The sequence below is a fragment of the Bos javanicus genome, chromosome 2, assembly GCF_032452875.1.
Source record: "Bos javanicus breed banteng chromosome 2, ARS-OSU_banteng_1.0, whole genome shotgun sequence".
NCBI lineage: Eukaryota > Metazoa > Chordata > Mammalia > Artiodactyla > Bovidae > Bos > Bos javanicus.
The window spans coordinates 95,664,561-95,689,119 of NC_083869.1; positions in this window are offsets into that span (position 1 = coordinate 95,664,561).

Genomic DNA, 24,559 nt, shown 5'->3' on the forward strand with positions numbered 1-24,559 from the left:
CCGTGTCACACTACCCCAGGTAAAACTCACCAAAGGAGCCTCTTTTCCTAATTCCCCCCGCCAAGTCTATACCATTTGCAATCTCTCTCTGCTAGGGCTGTCCCAACCATGCACTCAGCCCATTTGAAGACAGGGATGCAGAGGCCTTTTCAACAGCTGAGTTTTGGCTTCATAACTACAGAATAATTAAATGGATGAGAGTCAAGAAAAAGCACTCCTGTGAAACTTTTTTTTAATGCTTCAAAAACTCCCATTTAAAATTGTTTTGGCCTCAAAACCGTTTTTTGTATGTGTGTGTTGTTTTTTGAAATACTCTTTTGAGCCTGCATGCTGGAGACATGACAAATTTGGTATTTCAATCCATATGCCCATTTGAATTCTAGGAATGCACACTGGTTAGGTTTTAAGAACATTTTCTGCTAAATTAAGTCCGAGGTAGATATTGATGCTGATATATACTCAAGCAGACAAGGAAAATTAATTGTAAGAAAAGGGTAGGAAAATCTCTCCCATTTGTCTTCTTCCCATCTCATAATTTGTGGAGAAGGCAATGGCACCCCACTCCAGTACTCTTGCCTGGAAAATCCTATGGGTGGAGGAGCCTGGTAGGCTGTGGTCCATGGGGTCGCTAAGAGTCGGACACGACTGAGTGACTTCACTTTCACTTTTCACTTTCATGCATTGGAGAAGGAAATGGCAACCCACTCCAGTGTTCTTGCCTGGAGAATCCCAGGGACGGAGGAGCCTGGTGGGCTGCTGTCTATGGGGTCCCACAGAGTCGGACATGACTGAAGTGACTTAGCAGCAGCAGCAGCATCTCATAATTTGAACTTATATTTCTAGAGATTTAAAAATATTATAATAAGAAAGTCTTAATTGACCAAAATTCCAAGCATGAGTCTAACTCCAGGGAATTAATACTATTTGTATCAATTAATACTATTTGTTCATCCATTGTATACAGGGCACAGAGAGATAGATAAGTACATCTCTGTCTGCCAAGATCACGGAATCAAAGTAAGAAGACACATATAAAACCATAATTAACAATGGAAAGCCGGAAAAGCTGGTCGTTTCTAACCAAGGGTGACACTCAGTGCTGTTGGGGTTTGAAGACAAGAATGATCACCACAGCACATGGGTCTCCAGGGCTTCCCTGATGGCTCAGACAATAAAGAATCAGCCTGCAATATGGGAGACCTGGGTTTGATCCCTGGGTCGGGAAGATCCCCTGGAGAAGGGAAAGGCCACCCACCCCAGTATTCTTGCCTGGAGAATTCCATGGACAGAGGAGCCTGGCAGGCTACAGTCCATGGGATCACAAAGAGTCGGACACGACTGAGTGACTTTCATTCACTCATTCACTCAACATGTCTCTCAGGGGTCTCAGTGGAGGTGATATTTAAACCCAGATTAGTAACCTGGATCTGCTCTTGCTTTTAGCGGGGATGGGCTCACTGAAGGCTTTTGAGCAGGAGAATGATATTATGACAAAATCGGTATTGGAAGCAAGTACCCTGGCATGGGCACAAGATATGCTGGAACAGGTAAGAAGCAAGGCTGGGAGACCAGCTTGCAAACTCTGGCGGGTAGCCCTGGCACCAGGATACTCACACCTGAGCTGAAGGTTGGCAGTGGAGAGAAGAGGAAGAGATGGATGCTACAGGCACTGTGAAGAAGAAGAAGTAGAGCTTCAAGTCCTACTGACTGTGAGAGCGGGGTACAGGGTCCTGACCACTGACCAGCTACCCAAGGAAAATGACTGCCCAGAGGGAAGGTCTAGGTCCTGGCTGGGCAGCTCTCCCAGCCTCCCTCCTCTCCCCCACTTCCTAGAAATAAGCAAAACCACCCAGTACACCAGGTTCTCCAGGGGGAGTCTTAGGTCATCCCAAGAATGTAGTCTTGCCCTCTGAACAGACAGGAAGAATGTTCAGGTCACAGGGATTAATTATGGAAGGCTGTCATCCAACGAAAAGTCCCAGAGCTCCCTCTGGCTTCAACCCCAAACCCAGACCTCCATCCAGATTGTCCTGAGATGAACACAGGCTGGCCATGACCTTGGACCATTCAGACTTCAGATCACATACCTCTGTCCTTTTTTGGATTTTGTAGTGATTCTTTGCTGGCTCTATGAACATCTAGTGTCTTTCTTCCCTGTCTGTAACAGCCCATATCTCTCTGAGTCTTCCACATCATCCCAGGGGGGTCACAGAGTCTGGATTCAGCTCATCAGGGCACTCCATCCACCGGCCCTTATCAGCATACTTACGCTCTTGGTCCAAACATCCCCTGAAGCCAGACACTCCTAAACCAAAATGTCACTTATATGAAATATCTTTGTTGTTTGAGCTCTGTATTCTACCCAAAAGTCCATGACACGAGCTCCTTGTAGATTGGTATCATTGTGAGAAGGGCACTGAAAGGGAAGATCTCTGTCCCTCTTGAATGAGCTGGCCGAGTGACCTTTGTCAATGCTCCGCATCAGTCTGGGCTTCAGCTTCTTCATCAGCAACGTGAGGGGTTGTACAAGCCAGGCTCTAACAATTCTTCTATTACTAGCTTTGACGCTGGGACTCTACAGCTCCCAGTGTGTTGTCGAAGACCTTGCAAACTTGCCTATTCACCTCCTGATCTGTTCCAAGACAGCCTTGCCACTGCCTCTGTCTGACCCCACACTGTGGCCTATGCGCCCCTTCCAGAAGGACGGAAGAATCAAATGTGGCTCCAGGGTTCTGAACACATGTAAACATGGATTGATTGCTGCATGACCAGAAATAGAGAGTCTGTGTTTTCTTTTTCTGTGGGGACAGGGAGGATACTGGGAAGAGTCAGGGAGGCATGAATGGGAGTAGAAATCCAGGTCCCTTTTGGCATATGGAACTGGGGTAAGTGGGAGATGGCCAAAAAGGTGCATTTAATCCACTGTGCAAGATTCCACTCTAGGTGCAAGGTTCCCAGTGTTCCTGTTGTTTCACTCACTAAATCGTGTCCGACTCTTTCATGACCCCATGGATTGTAGTCCACCAGACTCTTCTGTCCATGAGATTTCCCAGGCAAGAACACTTAGAGTGGGTTGCCATTTCCTTCTTCAAGGGATCTTCGTGACCCGGGATAAAACCCCTGTTTTCTGCATTGGCAGGCAGATTCTTTACCACTGAACCACCAGGAAAGTCTGAGGTTCCCAAACTTGAGCATAAAAATAACCAGATGATTCTGAAGTAAGTGAGGATTAACAGAAGGTCAGAGATAGAGAGACCCTACCTAGAGGGGCAGAGGCAGTGACACAGAGGGGAGCGCTGACCCTGGGACCAAACAACTTCCGGGGGAGTGGGGAGAAAAAAGATAAGCATCTGCAGGACTTACACCTGACAGGCCACTATATATTACGAGGAAAAGAAAGAGGAAAAAGAAAGTTTAGTAGAAGGTAAAGGAGGAAACCAAGAAAGGAACTCATTTCCCTTGAGTTGCTGCTATGCGCTGGGCTCTTCACATATTTCAGTGCATGGAAAACCTTGAGAGTGAGTGTGATGAAAGCAAGGAGGGAGCACACCGTCTAGGAAAGGCATCCTGGGCTTCCACAATGGAGAAGCAGGGAGGGGGCAAAAGAGGGAGCGTGAAGCCAAGTCCTGGGCACACCCCAAGAACAGTGGGCCCCCATCTCTTGCATTAGAGATGGGAGCAGACACTCCGGATGTCCTGCACCATAGCCCCCACCTACATTTATGCCCATTCAAGCTTACTCCCATGGCCACCTCTCTCTGCTTTTCAGCCTTAGGGCCCTTTCTGAAGCTGTAGGAGCTTCGCACAAGGAAAGCTCAAACAGAGGAGTTAATGCTCCCCTCCCCCAGCCTGCAACTACCGAGAGATCACTGCCCATGCATCAGGGCCCCAGGCCCTTTCTGTAGATGGTTAGCAGAGACCTCAGTGATGTACTACGGTGAGACCCTGCCTCAGTCTCTCCACTCCCTCTCTCCCAATTTCTGATCCCGGAAAACAGTCCTTGACCAAGATTCTTCTTTCAGGAGAACCCAGACCAAGAAGGATGAGTCAGCCTTGTGGTGGCAGACCGAGAAATGCAGGCAGAAACAGGAGTGTGCATTTCCTTTAAAGCCCTGAAACGTTGAACAAATAGAAGAGGTTTCTGTTCATCTCTGTAACAGCTGAAGGCTGAGCTGCGTCCTGTGGGGCAGGCAGAGATGCTACTTTGGATACAATCCATGAGCCCACGGTCATAAATCCCCTCTCAAGAGGGAGAACAGGAAGCGCTAGCTCTCAGGACTCTTTGTCGAAAACACAAACGGGCTGGAGACCCATCTGCATCTCTCCCCTCAGAGGGTTACCTGTTCGAGGACCCCCATGTTGGAGCCGCAGCCTGGAAGCCTGCAGCAGTAGGAAGCCCAAGAAAGTGTTTTGTTTCACTGTCTGACTCATCCTCACAATGTTTTAAAAGCCAAGGTTACTTAGCAGATGTGAGGCTTAATTCCAGTAGAAGGAGCTCAGCACTTTCACTTAGTATATAAGTTTATGCTAAGCACCTTCAGTCCTTGCTACTACCTGCTGACCCTGGAGGCACTGGATTTAGCAGCTCTCATACCAGCATATTGGAGAGAAGGGGCGTTTGTCTCAGTCCTCTTGTGTGGGGTCCTCCAGCTGTGTCCTCTCTACTGTCTGGCTCCTAAGTTTCCATCTCTATGCCATCTTGGACTCCTCTGATGCACTTGCTGTTCACCTCCTCGGACCTGCAATAACCATACAGAGATGCTTCCACCCTTGGGGGGAAGGGTGCTCCTGGGAAGGTTAGGTAGCACTCTCAGTTCTCCTGTCCCAGCTTGGACTCTGACCCACTGCATAATTCCCTGCCACACTAGCTGTAGCAGATCACTGACTCTGCCAGAGTGTTGAGAAGATCACAGAGGATTTCAAAAGCCAGAAGAGAAACACCAAAGTTGAGCCCTGATCTCTATTCCCTGAGTACATCAGCACCTACTGGTTCTCTCCTTGTTCAAGGCCCCTCTTGTTGCTCAGGCTCTGCTCCTCCTGGGCACCTTTTCTGTCCTGCCATCTCTCTCTCTTTCCTCCCTGTGCTAGTTTCCAGACTCCAATGTTGGGCTGCTACTGAGATGTCCTCCTCTTCCCTTTTGAATACCCACCAACCGTCTTTTGGCAGAGTACCCTCTTTCCCTGGGTACTTTTGTAATTTTTTTTCATTTAAGAAATTGCCTTAATACTTTAATAAATTAAATTGCCTTAATAAAGCCATTATAACTCTTCATTGAGCCAACGTCTCCTTTTAAAGGAGACTCAGACTTTCCATATCCACTGGACTATCTGAAATCTTTCTTAAAGTAAATGGAATGGGGTGGTATTAGTTTAGCATGAATCGACACTCAGGCTTTCACCCCAATCTGCATTTGATGCACTGTCACGATTCCATTTAACCCTCACAATACCAAATACATCCTGTACCATTTATAAAGACTGTCAAGATTTAGTATTAAAAAGGAAATAGAGTAAAACCTGTGACCCAAAAAGAGCTCTTGGCATTTTCCACCCAGTGCTCATTCAAAGCTAGGGATATGATAGCTGCCTTAGAGGCAGAATGGTCTCAAGGCTAGACATCTGCCCACGGATTTCCCTTCTGTTTGCTCCTTTAATCAAGTGCAATAATTATCAAATTTCAGTGTGGAGAGAAATTAGAACACAAGGTTGTATGTCTTGTGGGTGATATAAGGGCTTTTCAAGGGTAATACTAAGTTTATATGATGTTCACGTTAGGTGTTGATTATAGAACCTAAAAATATCACTGCTAAGATGTGACTCTTCTGTCAAAGCTTCCTTCAGTAAGAATTCTGCCTTCAGACTAGAATTTCTAAATGGCTGAGAATTTTTAAATGGTGGTTATTATGTTTTCCTTTTTGGTCTCACTACCTTTGGAAAGAGAATACCACCATCCCCCCACCTTGGATCTGGAGTATCCTGTTGAAAGGCACCCCTGACCCCCACATCACCACTAAATAGCTTCTGTCAATCTGGTATAGTTAGAAGGGGAGTGGGGGCCTGGCTTTCTCACTAACCAGTCAGATGACTTGGGGCTGCAAAACCCAGACCTATCTGTTTCATCTTGACGTTCGAAAGCAGAGATCTCCTAGAGACCATCACGTGTCCTGAATTTCCCAGCTTCGTTTCGAGACCTATTTTGTCTGTCGCTGCTTATACCTCTGCTCGGGCTCATGGTAAATGGTCTGCTTCTGTCAATGACTTTTTCATCTATGTCAGGCAAAGGCCCATTAGACAAATCCAATGGGACAAGTTCAGAGAGTTTGTCAGTTCCCGTCACTTTCAGGTCTGGCTGTGCAGTGAAGCATGGACGCAAAACAGACTTGTCAAGATGGGCAGCTTCTTCTGGAAGAAGTTTATCTCAATGGAGAGGAACACGTGATGGCTGGAAATCATCACAACACGAGCGCCTCAGCCTGGGAACAGCACAGGGGGCCGGAAGAGCTGACTGTGAATGAATTAAGTATCAGTCTCCTGTGCACAGGAGCAGTGGGGAGATGATGCTATATACCCCAGATATTTGGGGGTGCTGGGTACGAGGAAGCCATCACTTCTTATCATCAATAATTATTTTCAACTTAACAATCAATAATTATTGATAAAGATAAGTGAGAAGCTAGAGGAGAACTTCCACATAACCTCACTGCCAAGACGGCTAAGCCCCCACATCCTCCCTCAACCTCATACACTTGACACCCCCCGCTTTCTGCAATGAGCAGAAGGTCCTGGAAGCAGTCGAAGCCCAAATCCTCTTGTGCATTGGAGTCTCTTGCCTTATCAACTCACCAAGCACTCACTCCTAGAGTTGTCTGCCTTCTGCATTATCAGTTCCTCTCCATTGGTCATTGCTTTCAGCTTAACCATGCTGTCATAACTGCCACTAAAAACTTTAAAATCCTTAAACACCTTTTAATCGCCACCCAAATTTTTCTGTTTGCTTTATAGGGAAGTTACTTTCTTTCTCAACTCCCTCCTCCTTCCCTCAGTTCATTTCAGTTCAGTTCAGTCATGCAGTCGTGTCCGACTCTTTGTGACCCCATGAACCACAGCACGCCAGGCCTCCCTGTCCACCACCAGCTCCCAGAGTTCACCCAAACCAATGTCTATTGAGTCAGTGATGCCATCCAATCATCTCATCCTCTGTTGTCTCCTTCTCTTCCTGCCCTCAATCTTTCCCAGCATCAGGGTCTTTACAAATGAGTCAGCTCTTCACATCAGGTGGCCAAAGTATTAGACTTTCAGCTTCAACATCAGTCCTTCCAATGAACACCCAGGACTGATCTCCTTTAGGATGGACTGGTTGGATCTCCTTGCACTCCAAGGGACTCTCAAGAGTCTTCTCCAGCACCACAGTTCAAAAGCATCAATTCTTCGGCACTCAGCTTTCTTTATAGTCCAACTCTCACATCCATACATGACCACTGGAAAAACCACAGCCTTGACTAGATAGACCTTTGTTGGCAAAGTAATGTTTCTGCTTTTGAATATGCTGTCTAGGTTGGTCTTAACTTTCCTTCCAAGGAGTAAGCGTCTTTTAATTTCCTGGCTGCAATACCATCTGCAGTGATTTTGGAGCCCCCAAAAATAAAGTCAGCCACTGATTCCGCTGTTTCCCCACCTATTTGCCATGAAGTGATGGGACCAGATGCCATGATCTTAGTTTTCTGAATGTTGAGCTTTAAGCCAACTTTTTCACTCTCCTCTTTCACTTTCATCAAGAGGCTCTTTAGTTCTTCTTCACTTTCTGCCATAAGTGTGGTGTTATCTGTATATCTGAGGTTATTGATATTTCTCCCAGCAATCTTGATTCTGGCTTGTGCTTCTTCCAGCCCAGTGTTTCTCATGATGTACTCTGCACAGAAGTTAAATAAGCAGGGTGACAATATACAGCCTTGATATACTCCTTTTCCTACTTAGAACCAGTCTGTTGTTCCATGTCCAGTTCTAACTGTTGCTTCCTGACCTGCATATAGGCTTCTCAAGAGGCAGGTCAGGTGGTCTGGTATTCCCATCTCTTGAAGAATTTTCCACAGTTTACTGTGATCCACACAGTCAAAGGCTTTGGCATAGTCAATAAAGCAGAAGTAGATGTTTTTCTGGAACTCTCATAGGAACCTGGAATGTTAGGTCCATGAATCAAGGCAAACTTGAAGTGGTCAAACAGGAGATGGCAAGACTGAACGTTGACATTCTAGGAATCAGCAAACTAAAATGAACTGGAATGGGTGAATTTAATTCAGATGACCATTATATCTACTACTGTGGGCAAGAATCCCTTAGAAGAAATGGAGTAGACCTCATAATCAACAAAAGAGTCTGAAATGCAGTACTTGGATGCAATCTCAAAAATGACAGAATGATCTCTGTTCCATTTCCAAGGCAAACCATTCAATATCTCAGTAATCCAAGTCTATGCCCCAACCAGTAATGCTGAAGAAGCTGAAGTTGAACAATTCTATGAAGACCTACAAGACCTTCTAGAACTAACACCCAAAAAAGATGTCCTTTTCATTATTAGGGGACTGGAATGTAAAAGTAAGAAGTCAAGAAACACCTGGGTAACAGGCAAATTTGGCCTTGGAGTACAGAATGAAGTGGAGCATGGCTAATAGAGTTTTTCCAAGAAAACACACTGGTCATAGCAAACACTCTCTTCCAACAACACAAGAGAAGACTCTGCACATGGACAGCACCAGATGGTCAACACTAATATCAGGTTGATTATATTCTTTGCAGCCAAAGATGGAGACGCTCTATACAGTCAGCAAAAACAAGACTGGGAGCTGACTGTGGATCAGATCAGAAATTCCTTATTGCCAAATTCAGACTGAAATTGAAGAAAGTGGGCAAAACCACTAGACCATTCAGGTATGACCTAAATCAAATCCCTTTATGATTATACAGTGGAAGTAAGAAATAGATTTGAGGGACTAGATCTGATAGACAGATCTCCTGATGAACTATGGACGGAAGTTCGTGACATTCTACAGGAGACAGTGATCAAGACCATCCCCAAGAAACAGAAATGCAAAAAGACAAAATGGCTGTCTGAGGAGGCCTTACAAATAGCTGTGAGAAGAAGAAAGTGAAAAGCAAAGGAGTAAAGGAAAGATATACCCATTTGAATACAGAGTTCCAAGAATAGCAAGGAGAGATAAGAAAGCCTTCCTCAGCGATCAATGCAAAGAAATAGAGGAAAACAATAGAATGGGAAAGACTAGAGATCTCTTCAAGAAAATCAGAGATACCAAGGGAACATTTCATGCTCAAATGGGTTCAATAAATGACAGAAATGGTATGGACCTAACAGAAGTAGAAGGTATTAAAAAATGAAGAGGTGGCAAAAATACATAGAAGAACTGTACAAAAAAGATCTTCACGACCCAGATAATCATGATGATGTGATCACTGACCTAGAGCCAGACATCCTGGAATGTGAAGTCGAGTGGGGCTCAGGAAGCATCACTACAAACAAAGCCAGCGGAGGTGATGGAATTCCAGTTGAGCTCTTTCAAATCCTGAAAAATAATGCTGTGAAAGTGCTGCACTCAATATGCCAGCAAATTTGGAAAGCTCAGCAGTGGCCACAGGACTGGAAAAGGTCAGTTTTCATTCCTCCTTCCCTAACATTCTTTTAAACAATCTCAGGAAGCAATAAGTTGTTATCAAGGTCACTAACACCCTGCACATAAGCAAATTCAAGGACTCATTTTCACAACATTTGCCCTAATTGGTTGCTTCATGTAAAAGGTGACATATTTTTCTGCTAATCTATTCATCATTTTTCCCCCACCCCCCATGCCTATGCACACAATAAGCAATTCTTATGTGAAAATAGCAACTTTGCTCTGTTTACTATGTATTCCCAGCTCCTAGAACACTGCCTGGCACCTGTTAGGTCCTCAAGAAGTACTTGCTGAGTAAATGCTGAATGAACAAATCAACCATTTGCTTTGGCTTTGCTGGTTATCTGGTTATTGTAAGTAAGGATCAAAATTTCTTCGAGATATAACTGTGTAATTTCTTTAGCCTAATATTTTGCAACAGTCTGGGAATGCAATGCTGTTCACTCAGAAACAGAGTACAAGGCAAGAAAAACAAAACCATTATATATTAAGTGTCCGTGTGTGTATGCTTAGTCACTCAGTTGTGTCTAATTCTTCTTGACCCCATGGACTGTATGTAGCCTGCCAGGCTCTTCTGTCCATGGGGATTCTTTAGGCAAGAATACTGGAGTGGGTTGCCATGCCCTCCTCCAAGGGATCTTCCCAACCCAGGGATGGAACCTAGGTCTCCCACATTGCAAGCAGATTCTTTACTGTATGAGCCACCAGGGAAGCCCAAGAATACTGCAGTTGGGTAGCCTATCCCTTTTCCAGGGGAATCTTCCTGACCCAGAAATCGAACCAGGGTCTCCTGCATTGCAGGCAGAGTCTTTACCAGCTGAGTTACCAGGGAAGCCTGTATTAAGTGTCTACTCTATTTCTGCTTTATTGACTATGCCAAAGCCTTTGACTGTGTGGATCACAATAAACTGTGGAAAATTCTGAAAGAGATGGGAATACCAGACCACCTGACCTGCCTCTTGAGAAATCTGTATGTAGGTCAGGAAGCAACAGTTAGAACTGGACATGGAACAACAGACTGGTTCCAAATAGGAAAAGGAGTACGTCAAGGCTGTATATTGTCACCCTACTTATTTAACTTATATGTGGAATACATCATGAGAAACGCTGGGCTGGAAGAAGCACAAGCTGGAATCAATATTGCTGGGAGAAATATCAATAACCTCAGATATGCAGATGACACCACCCTCATGGCAGAAAATGAAGAGGAACTAAAAAGCCTCTTGATGAAAGTGAAAGAGGAGAGTGGAAAAGTTGGCTTAAAGCTCAACATTCAGAAAACGAAGATCATGGCATCTGGTCCCATCACTTCATGGCAAATAGATGGGGAAGCAGTGGAAACAGTGGCTGATTTTATTTTCTTAGGCTCCAAAATCACTGCAGATGGTGAATGCAGCCATGAAATTAAAAGACGCTTACTCCTTGGAAGGAAAGTTATGACCAACCTAGATAGCGTATTCAAAAGCAGAGACATTACTTTGCCAACAAAGGTCCATGAGAGTTGGACTGTGAAGAAAGTTGAGCACCAAAGAATTGATGCTTTTGAACTGTGGTGTTGGAGAAGACTCTTGAGAGTCCCTTGGACTGCAAGGAGACCCAACCAGTCCATTCTAAAGATCAGTCCTGGGTGTTTTTGGAAGGAATGATGCTGAAGCTGAAACTCTAGTACTTTGGCCACCTGATGTGAAGAGTTGACTCATTGGAAAAGACTCTGATGCTGGGAAAGATTGAGGGCAGGAGGAGAAGGGGACAACAGAGGATGAGATGGTTGGATGGCATCACTGACTCAGTGGATGTGGGTTTGGGTGGACTCTGGGAGTTGGTGATGGACAGGGAGGCCTGGAGTGCTACGGTTCACGGGGTTGCAGAGTTGGACACAGCTGAGTGACTGAACTGAACTATGGTAAGTACTGAACTACTGGCACTTTTGCACATATTTTTCTCCTCACAACCTTATAAGACAGGTGCTTTTATTATCTTCATTTTGCAAATGAAGAAATTGAGGCCAAAAGAGAGGTAAGATAGCTTGTCCAGGTTAACCCAAACATGAACTCAGCACTGACAAGCTTATGCAGTTTTCTAGTTCCTTTGATGCTTAGACATATAAGTGCTGTGAATTTACAGAAAATCAAAGGAACTGAGCTGGTAAAGATATAAGTCAAATCTTTCAAAGTAAAATATATATTCGTTTGGGAATATTTAAGTTGTTGTTTTTATTGTCAAAGAACATCATGGTGTCACTAAAGAAAATGAGAGAGCTCAAAGTGACTGTATTGCTTGTTTTCTTTCCCCAGCACACTCACCAGAGGCTCATAATCATTACCCACAGGATACATGTAGTTGTAGAGCAGCTGTCTGGCTTGAGGTGCCAGATGAAATGCAGGACGACCAGTTAAATCTGAATTTCAGATGAAAAACAAGTAATGTTTTAGTTTAAATTTGTCCTAAGCATTGCACGGGACATTGTTGATGTTGTTTAGTCACTAAGCTGTTGTTCAAGTCTTTGCAACCCCATGGACTGTATAGCATGCCAGCCTCCTCTGTCCTTGGAATTCTCTAGGCAAGAATACTGGAATGGGTTGCCATTTCCTTCTCCAGGGGTTCTTCCTGACTCAGGGATTGAACCTGCTTCTCCAGCTTAGCAGGTGAATTCTTTATGACTGAGCCACCGGGGTTAGCCCAACCTCAGCTTACCCATGCATAAAATGGTAGTAGTCTTAGGTGTTAGAGAGAAAAGAAAACAGGTGATGTGATGAGACTGACTTCTGTAGATATGATAATTGGTCAAAACCTCAGTGAAGCTTTTTAACTCAAATGATTAGAAGACGGCAGCCCCGTAAAGACTGTGCATACATGCTTGTGTGTGTGTGTCTGTGTGTGTGCGTGTGTTTATATCTGTGCAACTACAGATAGGACAGAGGAGGTGAAGGCCAGACAGGATGGCAAGTAAAAGTATTTAATGGGGATAGAGGATTCCATACTGACCTGTTTTTTTAACAAAAATAAAAGAAACCAGATTCAGAGTAAAGTGAAAGCCTGACAATTGGGGCAAAGTAAAACTAATCTATAAATCACATACCCTGAAGTTGATTTAAGTGGTGAACAGAAATGTATGCTAAGTGAGGAAGAAAATACAAACACTGAGCTTGAAGTTATGATCAAATTAAAATTATAACAAATTTCACCCCACTGATCCCAGTCATTGTGTATCTGAAGGAGGACAGTGCTATCTCCCCCACCTCCAATTCCTATGTTGAAGTCTTAACTCCCAATGCAATAATATATTTAGAGAAAGAAGCTTTAGGTGGTAATTAAGGTGAAATGAGGTCATAGAGTGGGGTCCTAATACAATAGGACTGGTAGCCTTAATAGAAGAGGGAGAAAAATCTTTCTCCCTACTGGAGTGTGCTAAGGAAAAGCCATGGGAGGACATGGCAAGAAGGTGACCATCTGCCAGCCAGGATGAGAGGCTCACCAGAACCCACCCAGGCTGGCGCCCTGATCCTAGACTTCTAGCCTCCGGAACTGTGAGAAAATGCGTGTCTGTGTTCAGGCCACCCAGCCAGTGATATATCAGTATGGCAAGCTGAGCAGAGTAAGACAGACAGTGAGGAATTAAAAACTGTTTGGAGAAACACTAACAGATCTGTTTTAAGAGCCTTGTGGGCTTCCCTGGTGGCTCAGAGAGTAACGACTCTGCCTGTCATGCAGGAGACCTGGGTTCAATCCTTGGGTCTGGGAGATCCTGTGGAGAAGGGAATGGCAACCCACTTCGTATTCTTGCCTGGAGAATCCCATGGACAGAGGAGCCTGGAGGGCTATAGTCACAAAGAGTCAGACTGAGTGACTAACACTTTCACTTGTGTGAAAAGTCTATAGTTATTTAATATCAAGTAGAATATGGAACAAGAAAGAGAAATGAAGTCAGTGAGGTAGACAAAAACAACCTAGCAATTAATGGAATAAATAATCAAGAATGAAGCCTCTTTTTCAGTATTGGGACCACCCTTGGGCTTATCAGGTTCCCAAACAAGGAACAATCCTACGAGATGAGCCATCTCAAGTGGAAGGCCCACAATGAACGAGCAAAGCAGTGGACAGTATTGGGATAGCACCCAGCACCAGTTAGAAACATCTGAATCCTGAGTTTGAAAAATTTGAGACCTTTACTACATGAATTTTCCCGTTCTCATGATTCTTCCTCTTGGGTTTTACAGAGAAAGAATAAGGTACAACCTCTTGTCTAAGGTTCATTCATTCAAAGCATCATGTTAGGAAATGTGATTCAAGATTCAATGATGTAGAGGTTCCTGCTCACAAAAATGTTCAGTACTCTAGGAGAGCTATTCAGAAAATCTGAGAAATACAAAGCTGGGTTTGCAAAACCATTGGATAAATAACTGACATAAGACTGGGTGGATGGTGGATTGGTGGATAGATGAGTGAATGGATGCGACAGTGATTGTTATAGAGGTTCACAGAAGGGCTAGAGTCCTGAGTTCACAGAAGGCCAGAGTCAGCCTCTGGCTGTGTTCAGTCTATTAGAGCATAGGTATTGATCATTCTCTGACAAACTGGTAACAATCTGTATGGGACTCCTCTACTATGAGCATCTAAGAAACATGAACAGCATCTTATTTGCTTTTGTTTTCCAAAAGCCTAGCCTTGGCACCATGAACTGAGATTCTGACAATTCCACTGACTCTTGAACTAACTTGTTCCCCATTATACTTAGGGGCCTATTTAATGAACTCATTCATTTATTCATTCAACAAATATTAATAGGTATTAAGTACTTGCTCTATGCTACAAGTTATTCTAAGTTCTGTGGCTACATTAGAAAGCAAACATGCTTATGTTCTACTAAAAATTAGAAAATATTGAAAACAAACCAAAAATTAAAATGTATAGTACCTCAGACAATAAAAAGTGCTATGGAGAGGAGTAAACCAGGAAAGAGGGATAGAGCAAGCCAGGCTTGGGAGGGGGGGTTGGGGGAGTTGGGTTAGGGGAGATGTTTAAAGACGTTTTCAGTTTAAGACTCATCAGGAGGGTGACCAGTGAGCAAAGTGCTGGAGGAGTTGGAGGAGTGGCCCATGCAGCTCTCCAGGGCAAAGGTGCTCCAGCCAGAGGGAAAATCAAAACAGAAACTCTGAGTTAGGAGTGTGCCTAGAATGAAAAGGAAAACAGTAGATGGACCATTGTATTCGTACAAAGAAAGAGAAAGACAGAGGATGTAATGTCAGAAAGAAGAAGGGAAGGGAGACTCATGGAGGGCCCTGTTGGCCCTGGTAAGGGTCTGTTTGTTTTTTTTTTAATTTTTTATTATTGAGATGTAATTGACATATAACATTATGTTATTTTCAGGTGTATAATATAATGATTCAATATTCATATACATTATGAAATGATCACCACAGTAAGTCTAGTTACCATCCATCACTGCACAAAGTTACAATTTTTTTTTTCTTGTGCTGAGAAGTTTTAAGCTCTCTTAGCAAGCAACTTTTGAGTATTCAATACAGTATTAACTATAGTCATCATGCTATGCATCACATCCCCATGACTTATTTATTTTAGAACTGGAAGTTTGTACCTGTTGATCCTCTTCACTCACTTCACCCACTCCCCTAACACTCCTCCCCTTTGGCACTCCTCACAACCTGTTCTCTGTATCTATGAGTTTTGTTACTTTGTTTGTTCATTTGTTTTATTTTTTAGATTTCACATAGAAGTGAAATCATGCAGTATTTGTATTTCTTTGTATGACTTATTACATTTAGCATATTAGCCTCAAGTTCTGACCATGTTGTTGCAAACAGCAAGATTTCATTCTTTTTTATGGTAATATTCCATTGTATATACATATCACATCTTCCTTATCCATTCATCTGTTGATGGACATTTAGCTTGCTTCCATATCTTAGTTACTGTAAATAATACTCCAATGAACATTGGGGTGAACATATCTTTTCAAATTAGTGTTTTTTATTTTTTTGGATAAATACCGAGAAGTAGAACCACTAAATCATATGGTAGTCCCCTTTTTATTTTTTTGAGAAGCCTTCATACTGTTTTTCATAGTGGCTGCACCAATTTACATTCCTATCAACAGTGCATGAGTGTTCCTTTTTCTCTACAACCTTACTAATAGTTATTTCTGTCTTTTTTATAATGTCCATGCTAACCTCAGATACGCAGATGACACCACCCTTATGGCAGAAAGTGAAGAGGAACTAAAGAGCCTCTTGATGAAAGTGAAAGAGGAGAGTGAAAAAGCTGGCTTAAAACTCAACATTCAGAAAACTAAGATCATGGCATCCGGTCCCATCACTTCATGGCAAATAGATGGGGAAACAATGGAAACACTGAGACACTTTGTTTTCTTGGGCTCCAAAATCATTGCAGATGGTGACTGCAGCCATGAAATTAAAAGATGCTTACTCCTTGGAAGGAAAAGTTATGACCAACCTAGACAGCATATTCAAAAGCAGAGACATTACTTTACCAACAAAGGTCCGTTTAGCCAAGGCTATGGTTTTTCCAGTAGTCATGTATGGCTGGGAGAGTTGGACTATAAAGAAAGCTGAGTGCTGAAGAAGTGACTCTTTTGAACTGTGGTGTTGGAGAAGACTCTTGAGCGTTCCTTGGCCTGCAAGGAGATCCAACCAGTCTATCCTAAAGGAGATCAGTCCTGGGTGTTCATTGGAAGGACTGATGCTGAAGCTGAAACTCCAATAGTTTGGCCACCTGATGCAAAGAACCAACTCATTGGAAAAGACCCTGATGCTGGGAAACACTGAGGGCAGGAGGAGAAGGGGACAACAAGGATGAGATGGTTGGATGGCATCACCAATGCGATAAACATGAGTTTGAGTAGTCTCTGGGAGTTTGTGATGAACAGGGAAGCCTGGCGTGCTGCAGTCCATGGGGTCGCAAAGTCGTTCAGACATGACTGAGCGACTGAACTGATGCTAACAGAGGTGAGGTGATAGCTCACTGTGGATTTGATTTGCATTTCCCAGATCATTAGTAATACTGGGCATCTTTTCATGTCTGTTGGACATCTGTATGTCTTCTTTGAAAAATATCTATTCAAATCCTCAATTCATTTTTTTAAATCGAATTGTTTGGACTTAGGAGGGTTTTGAGTTGTATCAAACATATGATTTGCAAATATTTACTTCCATTCAGTAGGTTACCTTTTTATGTTGTCTTTGGTTACTTTTGCTATGTGAAAACTTTTTAGTTCAATGGAACAATTTGGGCTTTTACTTTGAGATATTGAGGAATGATGTGACCTGACAGGTTTTAGAAAGATTACTCTGGCTGATGGATTGAGACCAAGAAGTTGCAGTAGAGAAGGCAGAAGCAGGGAAACCAGGAGGTATTTGATAATCCAAGTCAGAGAAGGTGGTGGCTCCAACCAGACGTTAGTGGCAGAGGTGATGAGAGTATTAGATTTTAAGTATCTTTAGGGAGTAGAGCCAATTGAATTTTCTGGCAATATGGACTTGGGGTTTTAATGAGGAGACTCCTGTTATGTTACCAAGCACTTCTGGTATAAACTCTGGCTTTCTGCATGGCATCTTCTGCTGAGAGACTTCCATTGACTGATTGGTTGGTCCAGTTTGAGTTGGGATCCTTCCAGCACCACCAGTCCCTCCCCACCTTCCACAATCATAATTGTGAGTAGGATTGATGGTCCTGCCATTCCAACAGCCTCCACTGACCTGTCACCATTTTTGCCAAGCCCAACCTCTCTTTGCCTGAACTTAGGTTCCCATAAAAATGAAAAATATGGGTTTGAAGGAAGAAAAAGCTCTGTCTAGGTGAAAATGGGTCCAAGTGGGGAAAGCTATTCCAAGCCAGGGTAACATTTATGGGATTACATTGGACCATGTCCCATAGCACTGAGATGATCAGAACAGCAAGACCAGACGTTGAAAACCAGCACCTTTCTAATTCTCTGCCCACCATCGACTTCCAGATTTCAAGAAATTCCGGGTCAAAATGAGTTGAATACAGTTGCCATCTGAGAGCAAGAATAGATAAAATATGTAAAGAGAGTGGCTTTTAGTCTGTTAGTCTTAGTTAAGATTGTTTAAGCAACAAAGAAAGGAAAAGAGGACAAAGAGAGAAAGGAAGAAGGAACACAGCGAAAAAAGAAAGATTGGTTCTTTCTCATTAGCTATTCTACAGAAGCCAGCAATGGGTTATTACACATTCTATACCATTTAGCTAACTTTTAAAAATAATCCAAGCCATCAAACTCTTGTATATTATCTAATGATTTAAAGCAGGACTTTTTAAAGCAACAATTAAAAACTCCTCTCAGAGAATGAGGCTGAGAATGCTAAATCTAATCAAATTATTTTTTGGTATTAAAACAGATACTGCATAAATACTTTGAAATACAACTGATGCAATAGATGCTGACTGCTCTTCAAATTCTTAATCGGGATTTCCAGACATTCAGAAATGCTGGGGGAGTGGGACTGGGATGGGGAGGTATGTGCACATGTTGTTGTTTTAAAGCACCCAATACTATAATTCTCTCGTGTGGAAATTTTCCACTGACTTCAGATTTGCTAGTATGAGCCACCAAATCCTCAAAGATTGTGCTAGAGAGATTTGGAGGCATACTTCCAACCTCCCAGTGGAATAAATTATAAGATGCAATGAAGTAGTTATTTCCTAGGGTTTGTTTTGTTTTTATTCCTCCCACAAACAAAATGCAAACCATCACAAATTAAATAAATTCCTCAAGGTCCAAAGGAGGCTTCTCATGCTGTTTCTTGTACACTCGGTGGCATGTCGCAACAGATGTTAAAGGGCCAACCCTGAAAGGCGATTATATTAGCGATAAGATGTGAACTGGAAGATGTGAAACTTGAAGGCATTACCCTCAAGAGATATTAGTAGTGAGGTGACATGGTGGGTAAGCATTCATCTCAGTACCTTCCTAACCTCTTTGTGTGTCTTCTTCTGGGGTCTTCCCATTTCTAGATTAAAAAGTTTAACAGAACATTGGCTCCTTAGAACCTACCCACTTCCTCCCCCCACCTTAATTATTGAAAACATCTTTTCAAACAGCTGCTATGATGATGATGATGGGGACTTCCCAGGTGGCTCAGATGGTAAAGAATCTGCCTGCAATGGAGGAGACCTGAGGTCAGTCCCTGGGTCCAGAAGATCCCCTGGTGTAGGAAATGGCAACCCACTCCAGTATTCTTGTCCATGAGAGAATCCTGTGGACAGAGGAGCCTAGCGGGCTACAGTCCATGGGGTTGCAAAGAGTTGGACGCGACCGAGCGACTAACACACCTATGATGATGGACTCTTCCACAAGATGCTACACTTCATCTATGCCCCCGCTGAGTACCTCTTACTTGGTTTTCCCTGCAGAGGCTGAAGTGGCCAGATTCACAGTCAGGTAGAAAAGGTGGCACTGCTCCTGTTACTCTGTGAAACTGAGACTTGGAACTCAGAACTCTGAAACTGCATCTGGACACACACAGCCCACTTAGGCACTTTGAGTGGTGGCCACAGGGCCCAGGAAAGTCACAATGTCCCCACGTGCCTCCCTGCCCTAGCCTTCATTTATGAACAAAACGTATCACCCCTGATGACCAGCTTCCCTTTCATACTGCACTCAGAGGAGTGGGGTGGCCCAGTGACACCTGAAAGCTTTGGGAAAGTCCATCCTTCCTTCATTTCTGCCACCTCCTGTCCAGCTCTCTTCCTCACCCTCACTTTATGCTGCTATCAGAAACACTGGGTGGCAGTTGGTTTTGGGGTGTCCATACACCCACACATGATTTGCAGTATCTGCCCCTGCTTAGGGCCACTGCCTCAGGGCCTGTCCTGGATGTCTGTGCTTGTGACAAATGAGAATACGCATAACAGATAGCTTATTCAAAACCTAGTCTAGTTAGCATGGCAACAGGAATTAATAAGCTCCATATTCTTTTACTTACCTCTGACTAGAAATGATAACTGAAGCCAGAAGTTATAAGCTTCAGTGAGCAGATTAATAAGAAACCTTGAACGCTTGGGAGACAGTCAACACAGGTAGTTTGAGAGACAAATCTTTCAGTTAGAAATTACATCTTGATAAATGGTTAAGAAAATTATTATTGAATATTTGCATACCAGTTACCATAATTTAAGCTGTTTCAACCCATTGTTTGTACCTTATGTTAAACTTTCTGCCTAAATCTCTTTCTTACTGCAATGAGATTTCTTGCAATATTAAAAAGTTTCTTTAAATAGTTCTAAGAACTGTTATAGCCTTGAAACTGTAAGTGTTCACTATAGGAAACAACATATGTTTGTTGTAAAAATGTGTTATTGAATGTTGTAGTCTGTAGTAGAAAACAGCCTGTGTTTACTTTTCTAACCTATGTTGGTCATAGGAGGTTGATATAAAGCACAAATCTGTGATAATTAACTCAGTATTAGTTCACTGCTCTTGATCTAATCTACTCAACCACTACAAAAGGATTGTGCTGTATCTCTTAAAATTAAGACCTAGCTAAAGGCATTTCTGCTCATAAAGATTTATTTTACAAGTATAATTAAAATGTTGATAACAGTGTATCTTTTAAACACAATGAGAACAAGATTAATCACGTTAGTAATGGGATTCTACTGTTTCCAGTTCAGAAAAATTATGTCCTTTACGTTTAGATTTTTTTTAATTTTTAAAAAAATTTTTAAGTCAAAGAATGAAAAGAAAATCACCCCAAGGGTTATCTTCTTGACAAACAGATTAAGATGAGAATATGAGCTGGTGGGACTGTGCATAAAAAGACCTAACCCAGAGAGTAGCCAGTAGCCAGTAACCCAGAGTACCCAGAGATTGATAAACACAGGCTGAGTCTGACTTAAAACAGTTCAAGTGCCTTTATGCTAAAGTTAGTCTATTGCGAGAGACACAAGTTAACAACCGTATCCTCTGGCATGATATCTAACCCCATCCCAGGTCTCAAATTTCTTTTTATTTCCTTTTTATCCTCAAGAGGAAGCTACGCAGAGGAGGTCTACCACGTGAGGTGTCCCAAGAAGAGGAGAGGGGCGCTGTTTCTTCTCCAACCTGCATCACCCATCTGTGCTCCTGCAGGAGCCTATCAGATCTCACTGCAAGGAGCCTGGCTTACCATGCCTGTACTGCCCCTGTTACCGCCTTCCTCTTCTTGAATCAGAGATCTTTGGTCCACAGGCATTCCCTACCTCCACAAATGTTCATACCTGTCCTGTTGATCCGCTGATACGCTGCCTAGCATCTCCCACAAGGGAGGGTTCGGTGGGAGGAATGTCAGCAGCAGTGATGCTCCAGGTGTAAGCTGTTCTGGGGTCTGCTTCAGCTGCAGAGACTCTCCTCCCCAAGGTCACTCTCTTTCCTGACAGCCTACAACCCTTGGCAGAGACAGGTGCCCACCAGAGCATGATGCCAAGGACACCAGTCTCAGCATTCCTGGCGATATGGGCCTAGGCCTTTTGGGCCTATATCACAGCAGGCTTCTTTCTCTGCTTGATCTGTTTTCTGGTTCCTCCCCTTCACAGGTGTGGAGCCCAGTGAGCACAGTGCTCTGAATCTCTTTCTAGAGAGTCCAGCCTGGGATGGCTCTTACCAATTTCAGTCTCATCATGAGATTATGGGGCTTCCCCCATGACTCAACTATAAAAGAACCCAGCTGCAACTCAGGAGATGCAGAAGACACAGGTTCAATCCCTGGGTCAGGAAGATCCCCTGGAGAAGGAAATGGCAACCCATGCCAGTATTCTTGCTGGGAAAATCTCATGGACGCAGGAGCCTGGCAGGCTACAGTCCACGGGGTAACAAAAAAGTCAGACATGACTGAGCACACACACACATGAGATTATTGCCAAATGATTAACCTGACAAATAAATTCAGGTGAAGAGAGATGAAAGGCTGAAAACTCATTGGATTCCATCAGTGGTCCTAAATATTTAAGCCTTTAAAAATAGAACACTTTCTTCAAATTGTGAAACTGTAAAGTAGGATCAAGTGGGGCATATCAGTTGAAACTTCTATGGCACACCACAGAGTCCCAGAGAGATGAAAATCAATGGACCGAATAGACCAGTGGTTCTCAACCCACAAAAGGCATCAGAATCCACTGGGGGCATTTAAAAACTACCAATGTCTCGCCCTCACCCCTGAGATCCTGTTCAGTGTTGTAAAAGTCCTTCACGTGAATCTAACAGATAGCTTGGGCTGAGAACTCCTGAGCTCTAAGGCATTTTCACCCTCTGCAGGCTCCTCATCCATAACACATGATGGCCCCTTCCTCTGGTATCAATATTTAATACAGGACCTCCAGCATCCAAGGCCAAAGAGCCAATTCTAGCTCGTACATGAACAAAGGGATTTATTTTTAATTACTTATTAATATCACTATTTTTAATTACTTATTAATATCCCCAAAAGAGAGGAGGCTAACCATGGGGAGAGCCTTCACTGACCTTACCTGCTTTCCCAGGAGCCAAGTCCACAGGAAGCTTCAGTAGGACTCCTGGCTTTGTTGTTATCCAAACCCCAATTTAAAGAGTCAAAATGAAAAAAAAAAAATAAATAAAATAAATAAAAAATAAAAAAAGAGTCAAAATGCACTTGTTCTGTTTTACCCTCCTGAAGCTGGAGACAGGCACCGCCTGGGAAGCATGATACACAGAATTATTCTCAATTGGCTCCTGACTTTCACTTTTTATAACAAATTTTCATTTTTTACAGTTCTTAAATAAATACATACCCTGGCCCCATGTTTACTCTCCCAAACTACCTAAACATTGTTATGATTGAATTTCCTCTAATTCAATTTGTAAAAGAAGCACCCATATTTAAAGAATTTGTTTGGTTCTCTTTATAGATGCACTTTTCAATGTTTGATTTTTTTTAACAGTTTGGATTTGCAGGGGTTGTTTTTTGGTTAAATTTGATAGCTAGTTTTAAAGTAGTTTATACAATATTTGAGGGATTGCTTATGATCAACTGGTACTCAAGGATCCTTCAATTTGGTCAACTTATAATTTCTGCTCTATTTAGTGCTAGGAAAATAGGAATTTCCTGATTACCCCCTTTTGCTGAGTCCCTGTCTTAGATTAAATAATGTCATTTGCAGCAACATAGATGTACCTGGAAAGTGTCGTACTGACTGAGGTAAGTCAGACAGAGAAGGAGAAATATTGTATGATATCCATTATATATGAAATTGAAAAAGAAATGATACAAATGAACTTAGAAACAGACTCACAGATTCAGAAATGAACTTATGGTTGCTGGGGGTAAAGAATAGTTGGGAGTTTGAGAAGGTCACATACACACTGCTATATTCAAAATGGATAAACAAACACCTATTGCATAGAACATGAAACCCTATTCAATGTTATGTCAGAGCCTGAATGGGAGAGGGGTATGGGGTAGAATGATACATGCGTATGTATGGCTGAGTCCCTTCACTGTTCATTTGAAACTACCACGATTTTGTTAATCAGCCATACCCCAATACAAAATAAAAAGTTCAAAGTTTGAAAATAAACTAATATAAAAAGGACTATATAAAAAATAGTCCTTCTCTTAGGTAACTTGGATATACCCAATAATCTCATTCCCAATTTGATTCAACACTGATACCAGCAGAATTGTGAGAATTAAATCAAGCAAAATCATTTTGATTCTAAAGAGCCAACATGTGCTCAACATCTAATATCTTCTCTCTATATATATATACATGGATTTACGTATATGTTCATAGAGAATATGTGGTATTACTTTGTGTGCCCTTTGCTGGAGCAGCCGTGAAGAGATACCCGACATCCCAGGTAAGAGAAACCCAAGTAAGACGGTAGGCACTGGCACTGAGAGAGGGCATCAGAGGGCAGAGAGACTGAAACCACGATCACAGACAACTAGCCAATCTGATCACATGGACCACAGCCCTGTCTAACTCAATGAAACTAAGCCGTGCTGTGTGGGGCCACCCAACACAGATGGGTCATGGTGGAGAGGTCTGACAGAATGTGGTCCACTGGAGAAGGGAATGGCAAACCACTTCAGTATTCTTGCCTTGAGAACCCCATGAACAGTATGAAAAGGTAAAAAGATAGGACACTGAAAGAGGAACTCCCCAGGTCGGTAGGTGCCCAATATGCTACTGGGAATCAGTGGAGAAATAACTCCAGAAAGAATGAAGGGATGGAGCCAAAGCAAAAAGAATACCCAGCTGTATATGGGGCTGGAGATAGAAGCAAGGTTCGATGCTGTAAAGAGCAATATTGCATAGGAACCTGGAATGTTAGGTCCATGAATCTAGGCAAATTGGAAGTGGTCAAACAGGGGATGGCAAGACTGAACGTTGACATTCTAGGAATCAGCGAACTAAAATGGATTGGAATGAGTGAATTTAACTCAGATGACCATTTATATCTACTACTGTGGGCAGGAATCCCTTAGAAGAAATGGAGTAGACCTCATAGTCAACAAAAGAATCTGAAATGCAGTACTTGAGGTGCAACCTCAAAAATGACAGAATGATCTCTATTCATTTCCAAGGCAAACCATTCAATATCACGCTAATCCAAGTCTATGCCCCAACCAGTAATGCTGAAGAAGCTGAAGTTGAACAGTTCTATGAAGACCTACAAGACCTTCTAGAACTAACACCCAAAAAAGATGTCCTTTTCATTATAGGGGACTGGAATGCAAAAGTAGGAAGTTAAGAAACACCTGGAGTAACAGGCAAATTTGGCCTTGGAGTACAGAATGAAGCAGGCTAATAGAGTTCTGCCAAGAAAATGCACTGGTCATAGCAAACACTCTCTTCCAACAACACAAGAGAAGACTCTACAC